Source organism: Castor canadensis, chromosome 2, assembly GCF_047511655.1.
Source record: "Castor canadensis chromosome 2, mCasCan1.hap1v2, whole genome shotgun sequence".
In the NCBI taxonomy this organism is placed as follows: domain Eukaryota; kingdom Metazoa; phylum Chordata; class Mammalia; order Rodentia; family Castoridae; genus Castor; species Castor canadensis.
Window position 1 is genome coordinate 177671365 of NC_133387.1, and position 25112 is coordinate 177696476.

Below are 25112 nucleotides of genomic sequence, written 5' to 3' on the forward strand. Positions count from 1 at the left end.
GAATTTTGTCCTTTAATTATGGCAGAATGCCTGAGAAAAAACTTAGGATTTAATTATAGGTTCAGCCAGCCTGGCCATGAATACTTCTCTGTTCCTGGTTTCTCCCACTGAGTACATCATAGAATCTGTCACTTAGGACCCTGTGATTAATTTAGTCAGTACACATAGATGATTTCTAGCCCTGTCGTATACATGATAAGCAGGCTTGCAATGTTAGTACTTAGTTTAGGCTGTTGAAGTGAATCTAAACACATGTTTCTTTGTTTTGAAGTTGATTTGATTAAATTGAAATACATAAATAGTAAAATATTCAAAAAATGACTATAATGTTAGTGGTTTAATTTCAACTAATGACAGATATTCTAGAATTCCAAGAAATGAATAGTACCTACAATGGATAGAAATGTCTGGCTCAAAAAGGCTTTACAAATTTACAAACTCTGTTCTTCCATTTTTTTTTATCGTGGCACTGAGGTTTTTGAACTCAGGGCCTCACATTTGCTAGGCAGGTGCTCTTACCACTTGAGCCACTCCACCAGCCCACGTTCTTCCATTTTAAATGATAATTTGCTAACTACCTTCTCAAAAGATTTAATGAATGATGTCCACCACCAGATTTCCCTGCAGTCAAAGGAGAAAAGCTCTAAATTGAAAGAGATATAGGTAAGCCAAAGAAATTACAAGCTCAGGTTAAACTTACATTTACCAAACTGCAATCCTACTCTTAAATGTCAGCCTTGTCTACACCAGTTCCTGGCTGTATGTAGTGGAGAGAGATGCTGTAGTAGAACAGATTGAGACACATATTTTGGCCTCTAGAACATCACAGTTCATGGCAATACAAGTGACAAGAGAAACAGATTGTATGAAGCAGAAAAGATAACATTGCTTGGCAAATTGAGACAGGAAAAATTGCTAGGGCAATCTAAAGAGCTATACTGAAGGGGTAAATCAGTGTCCTGGTCTACCCATTCCCCATGATATCACTATTTAAACTCTCAAGAAATGAGAGAAACTAACTTTGCCCAACTGACTATTTGGAATAATCATGAGGTAACAGGAACAGATCTGAAGCAATCTCTAGAGGAAGTTCAAGGAGGAACTGCTCCTGACTCTTCTCCCTCAAATGCTGGGTCACCTGAATTAACACTTTCCTCAGGGATGACTTCACATCCTTATTTCCCAAGGAATAAATCAGAGGATTGAGGGAAGGGTTGCAGCACTATTTAGGACCTGAACAACAGCATCTAAGCAGGGATTGGAAGAGGTCTAAGGTAGACAAGAATCACAGGTCCATAGACCAAAGTGACAGAAGTCAGGCGGGCACTGCAGGTAGAGAAGGCTCTGCACCTGTCTTCTGAGGAATGGATCTTCAATATGGAGATAACAATGCGAGTGTAAGAAGTGAGAATAAGTAGAAAACACACCAATGCAACAACACCTATCATCTGTGCTACAGAGGTGTCTGCACAAGCCAGGGGCAGCACCACTGGAATGTCACAGAAAAAACTGTCCACTTCATTGGGGCCACAGTAGGGTAACTTAAAGATAAGAAATGTGCTCCCATGTAGACAGTCACCCAGCCAAGTGCCCACTGTCAAGCAAGTACACACCCTATGGTTCATGAGGACCATGTATTGCATGGAGTGACAAATAGTCACAAAGTGGTCATAGGCCATCACTGAAAACAGGAAACACTCAGTGCCACCAGGATGTGGTAAAAGAAGATCTGGGAGGCACAGCCTTGGTAAGATATGGTGTGACTTTGCCCCACTAGGTGAACCATCATCTTGAGGGTATTCACAAGAAGGAAATAATATGTCAAACACTGACAGGTTTCCCAGGAAGAAATACATGAGGGTGCGGAGGTTGGAGGAAGCCAAAATGGTGAGGAAGATGAGCAGGTTTCCCAGCAAAGTGAAGAGGTAGAAGGCCAGGAACAGGACAAAGATCATGGTCTCCAGCCCTTCACTGTTAGAAATTCCCAACAGGATGGACTCTGTCACGGAGGTATAATTCCTCCTGTTCATGTGGCAGGCAGCCCTCGAAAAACAAAGCAAGGGTCATGCTGTGAGACCACAAGTAACTGAGGAGAGCTTCACAGCAAAGGATTTCTGTCTAAGGCAGTGGCTGCAAGGGAAAGAAGACCATTGAGGAAAAGGTGACCAATAATACATTTGGCCTTGACAGCAACAATATGTCATATTTGGCCTCAGTTTCTTTGTAAATTAGGCAACAGAATAGTTTTTAGTTAGTAAACCTTTTATTGTGACCAACTCTTGTCCCTAATTTTAGTTTCCCCAAATCTGTCTTATCATCAAGTTTATTGGTCTTTTCTCTTCCCCATGATAAATTTTGTGTCTGGTGATAACTTCATTTTAACATCAGCCTAGTCATACTTTGCTATTAGATCAGTCACTTAAATACATGTATATAAATATTTGAATCTAAACAGAAATTATATATACCTGTTAATTTTAACTCTTATGATACTCTTTTCATAATTAATCATTTGTATTCGAAAGGGAAGCATATAATTTACATTTATAAACTATTTACACACATACAGGAAGTGGACAGAGTCTAGAAGAAGACATTGCACAGGAATAGAAATAACTGCAGCATCCCAATAGATAGTCTCCCTTCTCACTTAGCTGTTCTCCTAAACTACAGATTTCACAGCTGCCATTTTCAATTTCATTAATATTATTTAAGCTTAATAAATAATATCAGCACTAGATAAACCACAACCTGAGTTATGTTTTCTGTGCCCAATTTCTTCCATTGCGTTTTAACCTACCATCTGTTTCCACAAGATGTAACTACTTCTCCCCTGTTATTAGTACTTGTTAGTGAGAAATAATATGACATGTCTGTGCTGTTTTATAGATTGCTGCTCTGTTCATTTCTTGTATTATTTTGGTTTTGACAATTGTAAAAGTTTATGCCATGTATAAGAATCTCAGCAACTAGTGGTAAGAATGAAGAGGTGAAGGAAGCAGGAGCTCTTCAGAGCATTGCTGCCCTTAGTCTCCCAGCCAGGCCCTGTGTGAGGCTGGACCTCCACAAAGCATAGGAGTAGCTGTGACCCTAACAAAGATATAGCCAGCATAAAATGACTCCTTTCCAATGCAGGATCAGCTAAAACTTCATGCGTGTAAGACTAAGGTGAGAGTGATAATGCAGTAATAGCAAAAGCATTGCAGGTGTAATGACTTTATAGTTAGAAATGAAATTTCAAGTATCTCTAAGATTCTAGAAAAGCAAAGTAAGTCACACAGATATGAAAACATATTATTCTTTGGGCTTTAAACAACATGTTACATACACTGAAACAAATTTACAAAAAAACATTTTGTAAGATAGAAGTGCTTAAACTTTCCTTTTAATCTGAACCTCTCTCTCTTTAGCTCAGAAACCAAATTTGCCCTACTTAATGGACATAGGTGTCGGTCTATAGTGCCTTGGGAAAATGTAAATATCACATTACCTTAGATGCACTCTCACAATAATTCCCTGCGGTCAGTACTGCACACCTTCATGCACAGCTAGTCTCAAGAAATGACCTCAATGCTTGGCTGAGGTAAAGCACCAGGGAGAGCCGAAATTTCAGCACTCCGAACCCCTAGCTGTGGAAGGCTTCCCCATCCCACAATTTACTAACAGAACAGCCTGTGCTGCCCGCAAAACCCTGCCCCATAGGCCCGCAGAGCTCCTGATCCACAGGCCATGGGATCTCCGCTGCTCCAGCCCCGATTCACAGGCCCGACAGGCCCCCGATCCACAGGCCTGCACCATCTCCACCAGGCCTGTGCCTCTCAGGTCCACACAATCTCTGCCAGACCCCCATCCCTCAGCCCCACTGGGATGCAATCTACAGGCCCGCCAGATCACCACAATGACAGGCCTCTGGCTACAGGCTCATGGGGGCCACCTGCCACAGGAGAGCTCCAAACCTGCCTAAGAGACACAGATAGACAGGACTAGATGCTAAAGGAGTAACACCAGAACTACTAAGATTGAAATTCTACTATTCCTTAACCAGTAATTTTTTTTTTTTTGGCCTTCCTTTAATGGTTTGGCTGTCTGGTATGCTGTATGATCATCCACCATGTCACCCTGCTCTTCTTTTGGTTCTCCTTTTTTCTTTTTTTCTTCTATTTCTCTTTCTTTCTCTTTTTTCTCCCTCTTCCTTGGTTTTGTTAGTTTCATTATTATAACTCAGCTAATACTAAATTACACATAGTCCAGGGACAGAAATGACACCAAGTGGAAATACAGGAAGAAGAAAAAGGAATGAAAACTGTTTTCTCCCCAAAAATAAATTAGTACAAGATTCAGAGGGAAATAAAGAAAATGGATACCCAGATCCAGACTCAAACAAAACAAAGATAAACTATGCCAAGGAACCCAACGAGCCCACAAGAGGACCCAGAATGAAGAAATCCTGCAAGTAATCACTGAGAATTTCATGGAGATGTTACTAGACATGGTCAACCAAAATGTACAAGAGGCACTCAAGAAATTCCAAAGCAAAAAAAGGAAAGAATATGAGAAAACACAAAAACAAATAAATAAAATCATAGAAGCCCTAAATAAACACCAAAATGCAAAAGAGAGCACCATAGAGAGATAAATGAATTAAGGATGAAAATTGACAACATTAAAAAGGAAGTGACCCATGATATGGAAAAACCTGAGAAAAAAGAATGAAACAGAAATACAAAACAAAATGGAAAGCCATTCCAACAGAATAGAACAAACAGAAGACAGAATCTCAGAACTTGAAGATGAAGTGGTAATTAAAGGAAAAACTGAAGAGCTATTAGTCAAACAACTCAAGACATGTGAAAGGAATATGCAAGAACTCCCTGACTCCATCAAAAGACCAAACCTGAGACTCATGGGCACTGAAGCAGGAGAAGGGGTGCAAGAAAAAAGGAATGCATAGTATATTCAACAGCATAATAACATAACATTTCCCAAATCTAGAGAAAACTATCCTAGTAAGGTACAGGAAGCCTCCAGAATACCAAACATACTTGACCAAAATAGGACTAACCCACAACATATTATTATTAAAACAACAAGGACAGAGACTACAGAAAGAATATTGAAGGCTGTAAGACAGAAAAAACAAATAACATACAAAGGTAAACCCATCAAAATCACAGCAGATTTCTCCATGGAAACCTTCAAAGCAAGAAGAGCATAGAGTGAGGTCTTCTGGGCACTAAACGAAAATAATTCCAACCCTAGGATACTCTACCCATCAAAACTATCATTCAAAGTAGATAGAGCAATAAAAGTTTTCCAAGATAAAGAGAAACTAAAGCAATATATGACCACCAAGCCACCACTACAAAAGATTCTCCAAGGAATTCTGCACACAGAAAATGAAAGCAAACAAACCATGAAACGGCAGGCAATAACAAACACAGGAGAAGAAAAGACAAGAAAGTAGAGAGTAACATTGACTCACCTGCACACAATCAAACCCTTAATCAACAAAGACAACTAAATGACAGGGATCACCAAATACTAACACTAAACATTAATGGACTTAGTTAACTAACACTGAATGTTAATGGACTAAATTCCCCTATCAAAAGTCATCAATTGACAAACTGGATTAAAAAGGAAGATCCAAAAATCTGCTGCCTACAGGAGACCCACCTCATTGACAGAAATAAGCACTGGCTGAGGGTGAAAGGCTGGAGGAAGATCTACCAAGCCAATGGACCCTGTAAACAGGCAGGAGTAGCAATATTTACCTCGGATAAAGTAGACTTCAAACTTACATTGATCTAATGAGATAAAGAAGGACACTCCATACAAATAAAAGGGGAAATATGCCAAAAAGAAATAACAGTTATCAACCTATATGCACCCAACGTCAACACACCCAATTTCATCAAACATACTCTGAGGACCTAAAAACATATAGAAACTCCAACACAGTGATAGTGGAATACCTAAATACCCCCTTATCACCAACAGAAAGGTCACCCAAACAAAAACTTAATAAAGAAATCATAGAACTAAATCACACCATAGATCAAATGTACCTAGCTGATGTCTATAGAATATTTCATCAAACTTCTGCACGATGTACATTCTTCTCAGCAGCTCATGGAACCTTCTCCAAAATTGATCATATCTTAGGGCACAAAGCAAGCCTCAGCAAATATAAAAAATAGAAATGCATTCTATCTGACCACAATGCATTAAAACTAGAAATCAACAACAAAAACTGCAGTAAAAAACTAACAAACAATTGGAAACTGAACAACATATTACTCAATGATTAATGGGTCATTGATAAAATAAAAGAGGAAATTAAAACATTCCTGGAAGTTAATGAAAATGAAAACACTACCTACCAGAACCTATAGGACACAGCAAAGGCAGTCCTAAGAGGAAAGTTTATAGCCATGAGTGCATATATTAAAAGGTCAGAAATATCTCAAATCAATGATCTATACTACAGCTCAAACTCCTAGAAAAACAAGGACAGGCAAACCCCAAAACAAGCAGAAGGAGAGAAAAATTAAAAGAAGGGCTAAAATCAATGAAATAGAAACAAAACCAATACAAAGAATTAATAAAACAAAAAGCTGGATCTTTGAAAAAATAAACAAGATTGACAGATCCCTGGCAAACCTGACTAAAATGAGGAGAGAAAAAACCTAAATCAATAAAATCAGAAATGCAAAAGGGGAGATAACAACAAACACCATGGAAATCCACAAAATCATCAGCGACTACTTTGAGAGCCTATACTCTAATAAACTTGAAAATTTTGAAGAAATTGACAGATTTCTTGAAACTTACAACCACTCAAAACTGAACCAATAGGACATTAATCACATGAATAGATGTATAACACAAAACGAAATTGAAGCAGCAATTAAGAGTCTCCCAAAAAAGAAAAGTCCAGGACCTGATGGATTCACTGCTGAATTCTATCAGAGGTTTAAAGAGGAACAAATACCAACTCTCCTTAATCTGTTCCACGAAATAGAAAGTAAGGAACACTGCCTAACTCATTTTATGAAGCCATTATTACTGTCTTCCCAAAACCAGACAAAGACACCTCCAAAAAGGAGAACTATATGCCAATTTCCTTAATTAATATCGATGCAAAAATCCTCAATAAAATAATGGCAATCCAAAATCAACAACACATCAGAAAGATCATATACCATGACCAAGTTGGCTTCATCCCTGGGATGCAAGGGTGGTTCAACATATTCAAAACTATAAATGTGATCAATAGAAGCACATCAATAGAAGTACATCAATAGAAGCAAAGACAAAAACCACTTGATCATCTCAATAGGTGCAGAAAAAGCCTTTGACAAGATCCAACAACATTTCATGATAAAAGCTCTAAGAAAACTGGGAATAGAAGGAATGTACCTCAACATTGTAAAGACTATATGTGACAAACCTATCGCCAACATCATGCTTAAGGGTGAAAAACTGAAACCATTTCCCCTAAAATCAAGAATGAGACTAGGGTGCCCACTATCCCCACTCCTATTCCATATAGTACTGGAATTTCTAGCCAGAGTAATTAGGCAGGAAGAAGAAATAAAAAGAATTTTTTTTTTGGCAGTACTGGGGTTTGAACTCAGGGCCTTACACTTGCAAGGCAGGCATGCTACCACTTGAGCCACTCCACCAGCCCAATCCCTATTTGCAGATTGTATAATCCTATACATTAAAAACCAAAAAAACTCTACCCAAAAACCCTTAGACACCATAAACAGCTACAACAAGGTGGCAGGATACAAAATCAGCTTACAAAAATCATTAGCTTATCTATACATCAACAATGAAAAAACTGAGAAGAAATACCTGGAAACAATTCCACTTACAACAGCTTCAAAAAAATCAAACACCTAGGAGTAAACTTAACAAAAGATGTGAATGACATCAACAAGGAGGATAACAAACCCCTGAAAAAAAAATCAAGGAAGACTACAGAAGATGGAAAGATCTCCCATGCTCATGGATTGGTAGAATGAACATAATAAAAATGGCTGTACTACCAAAAGCAATCTACATGTTTAATGCAATTCTCATCAAAATCTCAATGACAGTCTTCACAGAGTTTGAAAAATCTACCCTAAAGTTCATTTGGAAACAGAGACCACAAATGGCCAAAGCAATCTCAGAAAAAACATCAATGCTGGCTTTATCACAGTGCTCAACTTCAAACTATATTACAAAGCAATAGCAATAAAAACACCATGGTACTGGCCCAAAAACAGACATGAAGTCCAGTGATACAGAATGGAGGACCCGGATATGAATCCACACAACTATATTCACCTTACTTTTGACAAAAGGGCCAAAAATATATGATGGAGAAAAGACAGCCTCTTTAACAAATGTTGCTGGGATAAGTGGTTATACATCTTCAAGAAACTAAAACTAGATCCATGTCTATCACCCTGTATTAGTATCAACTCAAAATGTATCAAGGACCTTAATATCACACCTGAAACTTTGAAGTTAGTACAGGAAGGAGCAGGAAGCACTCTGGAACTAATAGGTATAGGCAAGGACTTCCTCAATAGAACCCCAGCAGCTGAGCAACTAAGAGAAAGGATGAATAAATGCAACTTCATAAAATTAAAAAGCTTCTGCAGAACAAAAAAAATGGTCTCTAAACTGAAGAGACTACCCACAAAGTGGGAGAAAATATTTGCTAGCTATACATCAGACAAGGGACTGATAACCAGAATATACAGAGAACTTTGAAACTAAACTCTCCGAAAATCAATGAACCAATTAAGAAGTGGGCAACTGAACTAAATAGAACTTTCTCAAAAGAAGAAATTCAAATGGCAAAAAAAACATGAAAAAATGCTCACCATCTCTAGCCATAAAGGAAACGCAATCAAAACCACACTAAGATTACACCTCACCCCTGTTAGAAGAGCCATCATCAAAAACACCACCACCAACAAGTGTTTGTGAGGATGTGGGGAAAAAGGAACCCTCGTACACTGCTGGTGGGAATTCAAGCTGATGCAACCACTCTGGAAAAAAATTTGGAGGCTTACTAAAAATCTTAACATGGACCTGCTATACGATCAAGCAATCCCACTTCTGGGGATATACCTAAAGGAATCCAACACAGGTTATTCCAAAGGCACCTGCACACCCATGTTTATTGAGGCACTATTCACAATAGCCATGTTATGGAAACAGTCAAGATGCCCCACTACTGACGAATAGATCAAGAAAATGTGGTATCTATACACAATAGAGTTTTACTCAGCAATGACGAATGAAATCTTATCATTTGCATGTAAATGGTTGGAACTCCAGAACATCATTCTGAGCAATGTTAGCCAGACTCAGAAGACTAAAACTCGTATGTCCTCCCTCATATGCGGTCTTTAGATCTAGGGAAAATACAGCAATGCTGTTGGACCTGTGTCACAAAACAAGGGGAGGACACATACGGGAGGTATGGGGATAGGTAGAAAACCCAAAACATGAAAGCATTTGACGTCCCCACTCCAGAGGAACTAATACAGAAACCTTAAAGCCACAGAGGGCAACATGAGCAGGGGATCAGGAACCAGTGTAAAGATCAGTTAGAGATGAACCAACGTGGGTTGTAACACATTTGTACATGAAAGCAATGCTAGAAATCTCTCTGTATACTTGTCCTTATCTTAACTAGCAAAAACGCTATGTTTTTCTTATTGTTGCTTATTTCTACTCTTCAACGGAACTAGAGAAAAGCACAGAACAGGTTCTGCCTGGAAGGGAGGCAGGAGGGGTACAGGGTGGTTACGAGGGAGAGAAATGACCCAAACAATGTATGCACATGTGAATAAATGAATAATAAAAACAAAAGAAATGATCTCACATCTAAGACAGGCTTTTACACATTTTGGAGTGAGCCACTTCAAAAGTACTTAAGTTCCACCAAGGACTTCAAGCAGAACCTACAGGATCATCTCTCAGGGAAACATAAGGAGTTTTTCTCCATGATGCGGGTAAATTAGATGTTTTCTTAAAGTCTAAATGCTAAAATTTATACTCAATATCTGGAGTTTATAAACATTTTGTAGTTCACTATCACCACACTCATTGGCATTTGCCTTTTATCACTTTGTTGTTAATAAAAGTATAAAAATGTACATTTTCCTGTTAATGTAAATTATAATATTGATGAGTACTTGTTAAGAGTAGGGATAATTTCTAACATTTGAACTAATTGCAAAGTAGGATTCCTATACAAAGAAACTATCCCCTTCCATATTACCCACCTTTTCCCTAGAAGCTGCTCTCCTGAAACACAACACACACAAAACACACACACACACACACACACACACACACTCACATGTTCCTCCAACTCTTCTCCCCTCCATTTCTTTCCCAGTCCTAGCTTACTAATGGATTGCTGAACTCAGCCACATGGAAGAATTCTCTTCAGTTCCCTGATTCTCTTCCTTCCATGGCTTGAGAAGATGAATTGAGTAGAACACAGAGTAAGTCTCAGTAGGACAGAAGAAAGCAGTGAGGAGAACAAGGGTTAACAGAAGTAGGCAGACATTTGAACACACATCAATGAATTAAAAATTGCATTGAAAAGGGGAAGAGACATGTTGTCCAAAGTTTCTAGAGAAGTTTCCTCAGTCAAAACTAGTTTGCATAGGAAACGTGGCACAGAGTCTTCTCTTGAATACAAAATGTGGATTCCATACATAGCCCGTCTGTTAACCTAATACTGAAATGCTGAATTTATGATATTTTTAAATTGGAGAGTATTAATGGACCTAGAATCTTTTGAGAAAATGTCTCCAATGGCCCAATCCATGGACTCAGGAGGCAGAAAAGAGCAAAGGCAGTAATTACAGGCTTCCATTATATCCTTATATTCTTTCCCATTCTCTGCCTCATTATTTTATGATTTGACATATTCATAATGGAAGTAGTATGAAAACGTATGACCTAGTTCATAAGATTAAAGAAGCCAGAAAAACATTACCTTTCCTCAATCTTACTATTACTAATGCAAATATTTTTGTGTGTTCTTTCCAATCACTCCAACATACATTCACAGAATTAACTACTTATAGTCATGTTATATGCATATAACATATTTTTGTTTAATTTTAATTTAAACTTTTTCAAAATAGTTTTCATATCATTCAATTGTCACAGCTCTGCTACATCCTTCTCTACCTCTGCATGTACCTACTTACTCAAACATCTTAATTTTTCTAGATGCATTATTTTTAATACTTGTCCCATTTTTACCTAAATGAAGAAATATGAATAGAGAGAAAGATTAAAAGATGATAGATTTGAGGTAATATTTTTGCTATAGTCAAATATTTGAACACCCCAGTATCTACAAGTATATCTCTTACATTAATAAAATACACATCAATAAAAAGAATAAATGTATTATATACATGCTGTGGTTTGGATCTTAAATGTCTCCCCAAAAGCTCATGTGATGAATGTTTAATCCCACCAAATGATACTACTGGGAGGCAGTAGAAACTTTAGAAAGTAAACATATTTGAGGGACATAGGTCATTGGTGCAGGCCACTGAATGGTGTATTGGCAACTTGACTCCCTTCCTTTCCCTCACTTTGCTTTCCAGTCTTCATGAGATGAGCAGCTTTCCTGCACCATGTGTTTATGGCTATGATGTCTGGCTTTGCCACAAACCCAGATCAGAGGATTCAGTGATCATGGACTAAAACATCTGAAATCATGAAACCAAATAAATCTATCTTCTTTCTTTTAAGTTGATTATGTTAGTTACATTTTCACACAAATGGAAAGTTGACTAGCACAACATATTAATATGTACCTGTATTCCAAATATAGTTTATTTATATGTGATTCCATTAATTTAAAATTTTTAAATGCAAATCTTATCCATTTTGCTTATAAATGCCTTGAAAAGTGATGAGAAATCAGGATAATTATAGAAGTCATGAGAAGTGATGGACAGGATTGAGTTTGAAATGGAGGTGAGAGGGCTCAAAGGCAGCTGCCAAAGTTTAACTTTCTAAATTGAGTGGTGATGACAAGAACATTTGTATTGTAATAAATTTTTAAGTGTGCGTTTTTGTTTATTAACTTAAATCCACACATGTTTCATGCCACATGCAAGGTAAATAACTAAAACACAATTGCATTAGAAGTTTTCTACTCTGGTCCCTGACACAATCACAGGTGTTAGATTTATCCTGCCACACTAATTAAATAGCAGACTGGATCAAAAAGCATAGTAACAGATCTTTTCAGAATTGGTCAATAGGCAGCAGAAAAGTATAATTCCTGGGAAAGGAGAAAAGTGAGCTGAGTGCTTCTGCTGAAAGGTGTATTCTGGACCATGGTGCATGGATGGAGGCCTCAAGCAGAGCCAGGGGTATCGCTGCCTTGAAGAGCCAGGGTTAGGAGTTCATACTGATGAATAAATAATACCAAATTACAAATTGGCCTTTTAAAAATTGAGTAGGTAGGGAAACTTCCAAGCTCATTGTTTGATTCTGGAATTAACTTGATACTAAAAATAAACAAAGATGTCAAAGAGAAAGAGCTACGAATCTGTGTCCTTTATAGATAAAGATACAATTTTTAAAATTTTAACAAACTGATTCTGTTAGGTATTAAAGGTGATTTTTATCATGATCAAGTGGGAATGATTCCAAGAATATAAGTTTGGTTTAATATTCAAAACTCAAACAATATAATTCATAATACTAACATGCTAAGAAAGGAAAACTATAATCACCTCTATAGATGAAGAAAAGGATAGATTGCAAAATTAATCCTGGTGAAAAATCTCTGATGGGGCTGGGGATATGGCTCAAGCAGTAGAGCACTTGTTCAGCAAGCACAGGGCCCTGAGTTCAAACACCAGAGCAACTACCAGAACTGACACAATGTGCTGAAATGAACACTGAAATTGCACATTGTTGAGAGAAACTAAAGACATAATGGTGTTCATGAGTTAGATAATACTATTAAGGTGTCAATTCTCCATGATTGACCTATTGATTCAATGCAATGTTTATCAAAATCCAGCACATTTATTTGTATACATTAGCAAGTTGATTCTAACATTCACATGGAAATGCAAAGGACTTGTATAGCGAAAATTATTGTAAAAAAATAAGTAATGTTAGAGGAGTGGTTCCATGGTAGAGCCAGGCCAGTGATGAAGCGCCACCCTTCTGGAGTCTTCTTAGAGCATCAGCAGAAATCCCCAGAATGTGGGGATGGAATCAGAGGGGTCTGTCTCCATGAGGAAAGACTATCAGTGCAGATTCTTAATGACGTTGGAAGTTCTGGCTTATTTATCAAATAGAGTCTCACTGGCTTTTACTGAAACAGGGCCAAATAAGATGGATCATTCCTTTTTTATTCTTGAAAAGGTTAAAACTCAGCAAATGTTATTTCTGTGTTCTTCCTGATATAAAAAAGTATTGAACAAGATGTACAGTTCTCATAAAAGATATAAGTAATCCTTGAAAAATAGAAATAGGAGAACAATAATATTTTCTTCCTAATATAGTAACAGAGGAAAGAAAATTAATAGATGCTTAATTTGGAAAAGTAAAGGTGAAATTAATATTACATGAAGATGATACATAACGTTATAGCTATATAGCCCAAGAGAGTCAAGTTGAAGTTAATAGCATTTGTAAAGGTCTGTGAAAAAGCTGAAATGATGTATGAATCAACACAACATAATAGCATGTATTTGACAAAGAGATTTTGAAATATTAAGTAGAGCTGATTGTAAATAAATATTAAAATGATCTTTTGAGGAAGTATGGTGATTTTATATTAATTAAATATATCTTAACCTCAATGCATATCCAGCTCAGAAAATTGAGTGCTGTGACAGATTAATTAGGAGAAACATTAATGCAAGGGGCTTTGGTTCTTCAAAATCTATTCCGTAGAGTGACATTATCCATATAAATTTGACAGCCTTTCTATTAGTACAAAAGGCACAAAAAGCTGAAATTTCCTTCTTTAAAACTAAGAGTGCTTTGGGCTTCTACATCAGATCAATTTTGTCTCTTGTTTTCATAATACCCTTTTCCTGAGAGAGAAGACATAAAGAAAACTATGACTTTTTTTCCTTTAATAATAATTCCAGTTAAATTTCACAGCAAACATAAACATGTTTTAAGCTAAGGGAAGGTATAAGGATAGAAGCCTCAGAGAAGAGGAGAAAATCTTTGAGCCAGAAAATATTAACTAGTATCTGTTCTTGGCCAGGAGCTTACCTAGTATAAGTCTGCCAAGTCTCAGAGCCAGGAAGTTTATTTAGTAAGATGTCTATCTAAAATGAATAGTATTCTGAATATCCCTGGGTCAGAGAATACTGACTATATTCAGCAGAAAATTAATAGTTCATTAAAGAAACTACAAACTTCAGTACAGAAATGTCCCTTTGCGGATAAAAGCCCATATTTTCCACTTTTGAAATCAGAGAAGAAATGGGGGGTGGGGTGGAATCAATCATTCCACCCCAGAAGAACTCTTCAAGCCCAGAGCACCATGTTTATTTATTTTGGAAATTAAGTTTTGGTTAAATAAAATACCTTATGAAATGATGGCCCAAAAAAGCAGAACCAATTTTAACAGGTCATTTGCATGAAATTCTTAGTGTTTATCATAATGTTGAAATTTTATTCTCATCCATGAAGAATGTAGAGTCACAGCATTATCTTCTGAGATATCAGATCAGTTTTACCTCTATTTAAAAAGAGTTTGTTTCCATAACATTTTTTCTGTGATTCCAGTTGTGAAAGAAAAAGAATACTACTCATCAAGGATTGAGACTTTTTTAAGCCTTGAATTCTGCCTAATTATGCAAAACTCAGCTGCAAAATTGTAAGTAGGAAAAATTAGTGAAACCTCAGCATTTCTTCATTGTTGAACACTTTGGTGTAATTACAGTGTAATTATGATCACAGTTCTGGTGTTCATCATTCTTGTTTAGCCTTGGGTTAGAGTCTTAGTCATTTTACAAAGGCATTACATGCTTTTATAAAATTCTCTAAGACATAAATGAATTAAGTGCTATCTCTTTACATTGACATTATAGTCCTGACCACCCAACTCAGGTATAGCTGAATTACACAGTGGAAAAGCCCTGTTCCTATCAGAGAGGAAAAAATGAAAATATGCTGCAGGTATGGGTCTGTATGACAGTAGCAGCCAGCCTAGAAATCAGTCAAGAGACGCTCTGTTTTTTGTTGTTTTTTTTGATGAGGTCCAAGAGTCCAGCCAACTTTCCCTTCAGTTTTTCATCCTTTTTCACTACCTTTATCTTTGAGTATTAATTCCCAGGACACCTAGTCTACTCTGTGAAGAACAAAGACTCACGTTCAAGCTCTGGAATAATAAAAATCCTAAAAGCAATAAAAACAATTTTAGACTATGTATTTTGTCTCTATTTTTAGACATACAGTTGTGTTCATTTCATAACAAGTATATTATTATATTTAATTTAGTCCTGAAACTCAAATGCCAGTTATACAGTTTAGTTCTCTTTATTATTTATCAGATATAATTCTTCTTGTGAATCTCAAAATACACTGAGATGATTTTTATCATGCTATATAAGGAGGATGAGTGTTTAATATCTGGAGAGAGAAATAATAAATATTTATATAAATATAAATAAAATAAATTAAAATAAATAAATAAATAATAAAATAAATTAAAATTTATATATTAATAAATATATAAATATATTTGTAAATAAATATATGTTGAGGAAAGAAATGGTGCTCTGACCACTATTGCATCAGTTTAGTTTCAGACTTTTTCATATAATCAGGCTAGAGATATCTGCTGTTAACATCACTTTGAAACAACACACCAATCTAAAATACCTTGAAGGGCTCTCACAAGATGTTAATTGTTCTGGGTTGGTCCAGATAGTCCTACTTAGAAAGAAAAGGCTGCTAAGAAGACTACAACTCTTCCCGTGTGGGAACAATTAACAGGGTCAAGAGAGATTGTAAGGAGAATTAGCCTCTTTAGGACCTCACAGTGCAGAAACACTGAGGAACACACGTTCATATGCACACATACAGCACAAAAAGAGTTAAAAAGTCATTTGAAATACTTCAGCCACTAATCATGAATGCATGACCTCTGTAGTTATTACTGTTCTTGATCAGCATCCCTATGATTGTAAAATCTGAACATTAGGGCTGGGGTGGACTCAAGTTGTAGAATGCCTGCCTAAAAAGTGTGAGACCCTGAGTTCAAAACTCCAATGCTGCCCAAAAAAAAAAAGACAAGAAAAAAATCACAACTTTTGCGTGCACAAGAACTATATCTAAATAAAACATATTATTAAATCAGAGAGATGAATAACTCAATCCTCTGTGTCTGACACCCAACTAGAAAATTCATGTTAAGAAATTTTTAAACCCATTGTAAAAATTTGAGTCAATAGATCAGAACAACCATGTTCAACGAAAAAAAGACTAGAAACAGAAAAACTTAATAAAAAGAAATATTCCTGTGCAGTTGGATTTGAATATTGCTTAACAATGCAAACTAAAATGGAATGTGTTTAATACAGACAACTAAATTATATTCTTAATTTTGAAAAGATGAAATATCTCCTTCCTAGTGTTCATTTACTCTGAGAATGTGCTGCTTTGCCTTCAGCTTCAATAGTGCTTTCTTCACCTCCTTGTTCCTCAGGATATACACAGCAGGGTTGAGCAGGGATGTGAGCACAGTGTAGAAAACAGCCACAACCCCATCCACAGCACTCCTGGAGCCTGGTCACAGGTAGATGAAAACACAAGGCACAAAGAAACAGATGACCACACTACAGGGGAAGCACAGGTCTGAAAGTCTCTGTGTCACCCCTCTGAGGTGCGGATCCTCAGGAAGGAACACACAGTGGACACATAGGACAGCACTACCAGGAGAAAGCAGCCACTACCCTGATGTTCACAAAGATGACCATCTCATTGGCTGAGGTGTCTGCACAGGCCAGCTTGAAGATAAGTGGTGCATCACAGAAGTAATGCTGGATCTGGTTGGGCCCACAGTAGGGCAAACAGAATGTCTGTTTGGTCTGAAGTAGGGAGCCACTGATCCAGGTGCCAGTGGCCAGGAGAGCATATGTTCATCCACTCTTCATGGTGGTGTACCTGAGTGGGGTAACTTATAGCTAGATAAAGATCATATGACATGACTATGTAAAGGAAACATTCAGTGCTCCCCAGAAAATGGAAGAAACAGAGCTGAGGCACACAGCTATGGAAGGAGATAGTCCTGCCTTCCAGGGATGCTAAAGTCATGAGCATTTGGGCACTGTGACAGTGGAGAACCACATGTCAATGAATGAGAGGTTGGTGAGGAAGTAGAACACTGGTGTGTGAAGGTGAGAATCTACCCTGATCACAAGAGGATGATGAGGTTCCCCAGCACAGTGAGAATGTAAATCACCAGGAAGATTCTAAAGAGTGTGGTATCCAGTGAGGGTGGGTGGGGAAGGCCTGTGAGGAAGAATGTTGTCACTATGCTCACGTTTGTCATTTCATCCATCTTCAATCATATTCCCTGTAGAGATACGGAGCAACCACCTGTTGGCATGCTATTGAGAACAGAGAGCTCCTTCTCTAAGTGACAACTGCAGCATCCATGGTAGAAAATGCTAGAGTTGTACTTGACTTTGTTTCTTATAAAGCTTCTTTGGTAAAGGAAATGGAATAATTTTAGCATCTTTCTCACTCACATGCAAACACACACATAGGCAAAGACAGAGGCACACACAAATATATGCAGAAGAAAGTATGAGAAAATCACCTTATTAACCTATTGATGTATCATGATTTCCCACAAACTTAATAGCTTAAAATATGCATTTTTTTATCTCACCATTTTTGTGGGTCAAGTCAGCTAGAATATCTCCCCAGATCTCACAGATTTTGATTGAGATGTGAACTAGAGATGCAATCTCGTCTGAGACTCAGGATCCTACTTCAAGCTATTCAGGTTGTTGGAAGAATTTAATTCCTTGAAATTTTAGGACAGAGATCCCCAGGTTCTTACTGGTGTTGGCACAGCACATCATTCTACATTCTGAGAGGCCACAGTAGGTCCTAAAAAGTCCTAGCCACCTGACCTTCTCACACCATGCACAGGCCATGAACAAGAGTCACTCTCTTATTGCTAGGACAACATGTTATATGATAAATAAAATCCTGGAAGTGATATCCCATCATGTTCTCAGCCCCTCCCCTGCACGCAAACACTCACAAAGAGTTGATTAAGTAGAGCATATATACTAGTTGGCAGATATTTTGGAGGGTATTTGGAATTCTACCTACCAAATTCCATTTTCTATTCAGAGGTCCTAGGGAAATTGGGAGAACAAAAATTTAATTGTAGTAATGAATATTGATGAAGGCTACAGCATAATTAAATCATTTGTTAGCATCCTCATATGCATATAACATTAGAAACATCACCTCCATAACTAAGAAGCTATAAACAGTGCTTTGTTTATGATTGTTCCACAATAAGTAATAGTGAATTGTACAACATGTCTTGCAACAGTACTATAGACCTGCCTTTTGTAGGATGGTTGAGTTAGAAAGAGAACAAGTAAATTTTGGATGTGTTTCCAGGCAATTCTCAATTTGAAAGTTAGTTTTTGAGGAAGCCTTTTACCTTGCTCATGTTCCTGGTGCCCCCATTGCTGTCTAGGTCTGAAGATCCTCCCTTGACCTCTCAGTCAAGTCAGACTGTCGTTTACTTCCATAGTGGGATTCCCCACAACCTGCCAAAAGTTCAGAAAACAGTAAGGTTCATACACGGCTGACCTCCTGCTTCTCCTCCTCTTGACCTCCCTTATGAGAATCTAAGAATACAAACTTTGCGTGTGAGCTCCCAACTACAAAATAGAGTAGGGAACAGTTTTCTGTCTCAGAACCTTCTTTTCCAAACATCTGAATATTTTCTTATTTTGGCTTTTTTAGAGATATTTTGCTTCCCACCCTCTCTCATAGATCCATACAGTGCTCTCATAGGAGGAGTTAATTTTGCACGTCTGTGCTCACGTTCAACATCTGCAACCTGAAAAAGGAAAACAAAAGTAATGCAAGCAAAGGGCCTTATGTTAGCTCAATGTCAAGAAAAGTGTGCGAATTCTGTGCAACTGAGGATGAAATGATGTTTTCGACTTAATACGAAATATTTTCTAGAGGTGATGATTGTTGTTAAATTCACTGTGTCAGTAATTGTCATATGAAACCAGTTCTTAGGAGAGAAAGCAGGATCTGCTCTCAGCAGAGCCCAAAGGAAATCGGTCTTTACTCTAGGGAATGTGGCTTCAGCTTTATTAAAACTGCACTTTTTTAAAATATGAGAATAAATAGCAGATACCAGATTATTGCAATCACTTATATGAATGCGAAACTCCTTCAATGAAGGAAATACAACTTTGAAATTTCTATCCTATCAACTTGGCCCAATCACAAAGATAGCTTCATATTTAGATTTGATGAAAAGAAACATAACATGAGGCTTAAGGCAGGAATCTCTATCAGAAGTGTTAATGTTTGACTTGACTATCTGCTATATCAACTTGGTCACTACTTATAGCCACTCAGTCCATCAATCCATGTATCCATCTATGTACCTACCTATCTACCTATCTTCCTTTCAAAAAGAGAAAAGTAAAATGCAGATGAAATCTAACAATTTTCCAGTAAGATTGCTGTACATGAAGGTAAAGAAAAGAGGGAAATCAGGGGGAAATGAGCTAAATCTACCTAAGAACTCACTTTATAGGACATGACTCATTTCTGTAATAAAACTTGCCTGAGTTGTTTCTAAAAATTTGTCATCTTTGTGTTGTGCCCTGTACTAGTTTGCAAGCTATTACTCAAAGAACAGAGACACCAGTTATGAAAGACTGGTCAATTTCTAATCAACCAAACTAGTTAAAATGCAGGGAATAGAGAGTAACATGCCTAAATGAGTAGGAACTTAACTTGGTTTGGTGTCTCAGGGGATGAGACTACTCTTGGGTTTCTAGTTTCCCTCAGTGAACACGCAAACAACAGAAGACCCCAAGGAAAAGTTTGTCATAAACATGGGCATTTCCCCACATGTTTCTCATTTGAACCCTCCTCAGATGGCTTCTGTCTTCCTGGAAATAAAGAGGATAGATGTGGCACTCAGTTGCTCTTTTCCCACATTAGCGATGAAGAGATGCTTACAAATGCTTGCTCTCCACTTCAAATTCTCCAGAATCCATATGGGCATCACTTGTTTGCACTCTGCAGCTTCATATTACTGTCTTTTACCATCTTTCATAGTCAACTAAAACATCCACATTCCCAACTTTGCTGCTTTTGTTCTTTAGGGCTTTGCAACCATTTTTCCCAAAGCAGTATTTACGGATCCATAAAAATTTCCTAATTTTATAGGAAAAATTTGATAGCATTGATGTCATAATTTTCACTGATTTTACAAGCAATGGTAAGGACTTGATATTACCAAAGTACATCTTCTTTTGTAAATTAGCTTCTCAAGAATTCTATTACAGTCCTTATTGAGATAATAGTTTTTACTTTATGCATTAGCCTGAGTTTTTACAGATTCAGAACATTAATTCATTGTTCTATTATAAAGTAAAATATGCTGTCATATTTCTCATTGTTTATTATTGCTTGTTTACATATTTTTAATGCTCTAAAAATTTATCAATTGATTCCTTATGGTTTCTCATCTTGATATTTTGCTTTATAAAATTTTCCTTATACACCACTTATTAATTTTCAGTTACACAGTATTTTAATATTTTAAAGTTTTTTCCCTTCATTTAAATCTTTACCACACCTGGGATTAATTTTAATTAGGTCTGACATAAGGATTTTACCCATATAATTTGAGACTATACCTGTAGTTACTCCACTAATTAACGTGATATTTCAAAATTTGATTTAAATTCTCAGCACTTACATTTTTTATTTACTTATTATGCCCTAGATTTAATACATCATGATCAATTAAAACAAGCTCTAAAATTTGTATTTTACATATAATAACTTAACCTAATTTATCATTCTATGGTTAGCCTCTTTTGATTGTTTGGTCTTCAAAATATCTTTACCTAAGCAAATGTCATTTAATGCCACAATTATATTTACAATCCAGCTATAATTGATATTATCGATGTGCACATTGCTCTCAATATATTTGAGATTCTTTGGGTTTCACCAAAATACCCATTATCTCAAAATAATTTATTGAAATGCCCATCTTTCACTACTGCTTTGTGGGTTATCTTTGCAGATGAATACTCATCTATCTATGTCTTTACTATTCTGTTACTTTGTTACTGTTCTAAGCTTATACAAATATTACTCTCCCTGAATTACTATGTATCCGTGGTTACTTTTCTATGTGGTGTTGAGAATCATCCCATTTTCTTTTATTTCTTCAAGATTATCATGACTGTTTAGGGACCATTTCAATGCAAACTTTGGGATCCATATATCTTTATCAGCAGAATAAAATGCTTAAGTTTATCTGAAAATTCAGTGGATCTGTGGAACAATGTGAGAGAAACTATATCTCTAAAATACTGAGTCTCATAATCCACGAGCATACATTAACCTTTCATTTATTCAGCAACTTTTTCTTATTAAATCTATTGTCATGGTCTTACATTTAGATTCAGATAAAGATTTCTTAACTGCAACACTATGGAAATTTTTGGCAATGTAAGTGTTGCTCTGTGGCTGTCCTATGCATTATGGAGAGTTTACCTGTATTCTGGACATTTAAACATTATTTAGATTTCTATAAAATATACACAGAGAAGCACAGAGTCACTAAAAAGGGTTGAAATGCATTTGAAGGGTTACAGCCAGAGAAAACCATGACCTCTGATAATTGCTGCAACCTTTGAACAATATCAGCATCATCATATATACTCCCAAATTTGTGTACATAAGAAATAAAGCAAAAAAAGATCATCTTATCAACTTAGTTTAAAAAACTCAACCCTCATATTGTATTTCATTTCTATCACAGTGTTTACATTTATTTTAAAATGTAAAACAAATATTTTGGGGAGAAAGTAGATAAAAGATTAGATATGAGCACATTCACTATAAAGTAGAGATTTCTTTGAAACTTTTATTATTCCTTAGAAAATATATGAAGGATATATTCCTGGGGAGCTGTTTTTAAGCAATGATTTATAACTAAATTACATTATTTATTTTGAGAAAATGAAATATTTCCTTCCTAGTGTTCACTCGCTCTGAGAGTGTGCTGCTTTGTCTTCAGCTTCAATAGCGCTTTCTTCACCTCCTTGTTCCTCAGGGTATACACAGCAGGGTTGAGCGGGGGTGTGAGCACAGTGTACAAAACGGCCACAACCCCATCCACAGCACCCCTGGAGCCTAGGTAAATGAAAACACAAGGCACAAAGAAACATGACCACAATGCAGGGCAAGCACAAGTCTGAAAGGCTGTGTCACCCCTCTGAGGTGCAGAGTCTCAGGATGGAGCACACAATGGACACATAGAACAGCACTATCAGGAAAAAGCAGCCCAAAGCCACTACCCTGATGTTCACAAAGATGACCATCTCATTGGCTGAGGCGTCTGCATAGGCCAGCTTGAGGATGAGTGGTGCATTGCAGAAATAGTGGGTTTGGTTGGGCCCTCAGTAGGGCAAATGGAATGTCAGGGTGATCTGGACATCAGAGTGAAAGGAACCACTGATTCAGGTGCCAGTGTCCAGGAGGGCACACGTTCCCCCACTTATCATGATGCTATACCTGACTGGATAACTGATAGCCAGATAGTGATCATATGACACAATTGTGTAAAGGAAAAACTCAGTGCTCCCCAGGAAGTGGGAGGAATAGAGCCGGGGCACACAGCTGTGGAAGGAGATAGCCCTGCCTTCCAGGGATGTCAAAGTCATGAGCATTTTGGGCACTGTGACAGTGGAGAACCACATATCAATGAAGGACAGGTTTGTGAGGAAGTAGTACATGGGTGTGTGGAGGTGAGAATTGACCCTGATCACCAGAAGGATGAGAAGTTTCCCCAGCACAGTAAGAACATAAATATCCAAGAAGATTCCAAACAGTAATGGTGTCCAGGAAGGGTCAGTGGGGAAAACCTGTGAGGAAGAATGTTGTCACTAAACTCAAGTTTGTCATTTTTTCCATCCTCAATCAGACTCCCTGTAGAGATATAAGGAGCAATCAGTCTTTAGCATGTTACTGAGAACTGAGAATCCTCTATGTGGCAACTGCAGCATCCATGATAGATAATTCTAGAGCTCTACTTGACTTTGCTTGTTACAAACTTCTTTGGTAAAGATGATGGGATGATTTTAGTCTCTCTCTCTCTCTCTCTCTCTCTCTCTCTCTCTTCTCTCTCTCTCACACACACATAACACAACACAAATATATGCAGAAGAAAGTGTGAAAAAATCATCTTTCTCATGAAGGACAGGTTGGTGAGGAAGTAGTACATGGGTGTGTGGAGGTGAGAATCCACCCTGATCACCAGTAGGATGAAGAGGTTCCTCAGCACAGTGAGAACATCAATCATCACAAAGATTCTAAAGAGTGTGGTGTTCAGGGTAGGTGGGAAAGCCTGTGAAGAAGGATGTTGTCATAGGCTCACATTTGACATTCTTTCCATTCTCAATCATGCTCCCTGTAGAGATCTAAGGAGCAACCAGCCTTTAGCATGAAATTGAGTACAGAGAATTCCTTCTCCAAGTGGCTCCTGCATCATCCATAGTAGATCATCTTGAGTTGTACTCAACTTTGCTTGTCACAGAGCTTATTTATAAAGGTGATCAGATGATTTCAGCAACTCTTACTCTCATATAGACTCACAGAGAAATATAGAGAAGAAAGTAGAAGGCTATTTTGTTACCTATTTATTGGTATGTTAGTCATCTTTCCATTACTGTAACAATCACCCGAGTCAATTTGTTTAATAAGGAAAAAGTGTTTCTCAGTCTCTCAGTTATGGAGGCTTTAGTCTGTGATTGGTTAGCCCCATTTCTTTTGGGCCTCTGTTAAGGCAGCCCATCATGGCACCAGCACATGGAAAAACAACTCATCTCATGGCCAGGACATAAAAGACAGAAGAAGAAGAAAGGGGCTGTGTCCTCATGTCCCCTTTAAGAGCACATCTCCAGTGATGGGAAATCCTCACACAAGACAAGATCCTTTAACTGTTCCACCAACTCCCAATAGTGTCACTGGTTGGGGAATAAGAGTTTAACATAAGAGCCTTTTGTGGGACACTAATTCAAATTATAGCCATTACTGTATTTTAAAATTAGCACAAGCTTAGTGAATGAAACACCAATTTATTATAGCACTGTTTCTGTGGATCAGGTCAGTTGGAGTATCTGCTCAATGTCTCTTCAATTTTAATCAAGGTGTCAACTGGGGATATAATCTCATCTAAGACTCAAGATTCTCTTCTATGTTATTGAGACTGTTACTAAAACTGAGTTCCTTGCACTTTGGGACTGAAGTTCCAGTTTTCTTGATAGTTCTTGGCAGATCAAATCACTCTAAGTTCCTGGAGGCCACTCTAGGTCCTAAGAAGTCCTATTCACCTGACCTTACATATGGCAGCTACTTTTCCAAAGCCAGAAAGAGAATCACTGTCTGATTTATAGCACAGTGTTATGTGATACTATGTAATCAACAGAATGAACCCCCATCATATACACAGGTCCCACACACTCAGGGTGATTTTTCAGGGAGTATTTACCTATTAGAAGGAGATTTTGAGGCTATTTGGAATTCTACCTGTTATATTCTATTTTCTTTGAATTTCATAAAGAAACTTGTAGAGCCAAGAATTTAATTGTTGATAGCAATTAATATTTCAAAACTCACAGTAACCTTCAATCATTCTCCAGTGTCCTCGCTTTTTATCTGATGTTACTAATACAAGCTTCCTGAGAAGTTACAGGCAGTAAATAAGATGATATGCATAAAGTACTTAGTACAGTTCTTCACAATACTAAGCTTGTCATGTGATAACTGCATAA

General features: G+C 37.2%; 3 pseudogenes; all 3 read right to left on the bottom strand.

The window, feature by feature from the left end:
- Positions 1-1033: 1033 nt before the first annotated feature.
- LOC141418551 (putative olfactory receptor 10D4) lies at positions 1034-2057 on the bottom strand (annotated as a pseudogene).
- Positions 2058-16670: 14613 nt separating this feature from the next.
- On the bottom strand, positions 16671-17587 carry LOC109677234 (olfactory receptor 10G9-like; annotated as a pseudogene).
- Positions 17588-22322: 4735 nt separating this feature from the next.
- On the bottom strand, positions 22323-23244 carry LOC109677232 (olfactory receptor 10G9-like; annotated as a pseudogene).
- Between the last annotated feature and the right edge of the window lie 1868 nt (positions 23245-25112).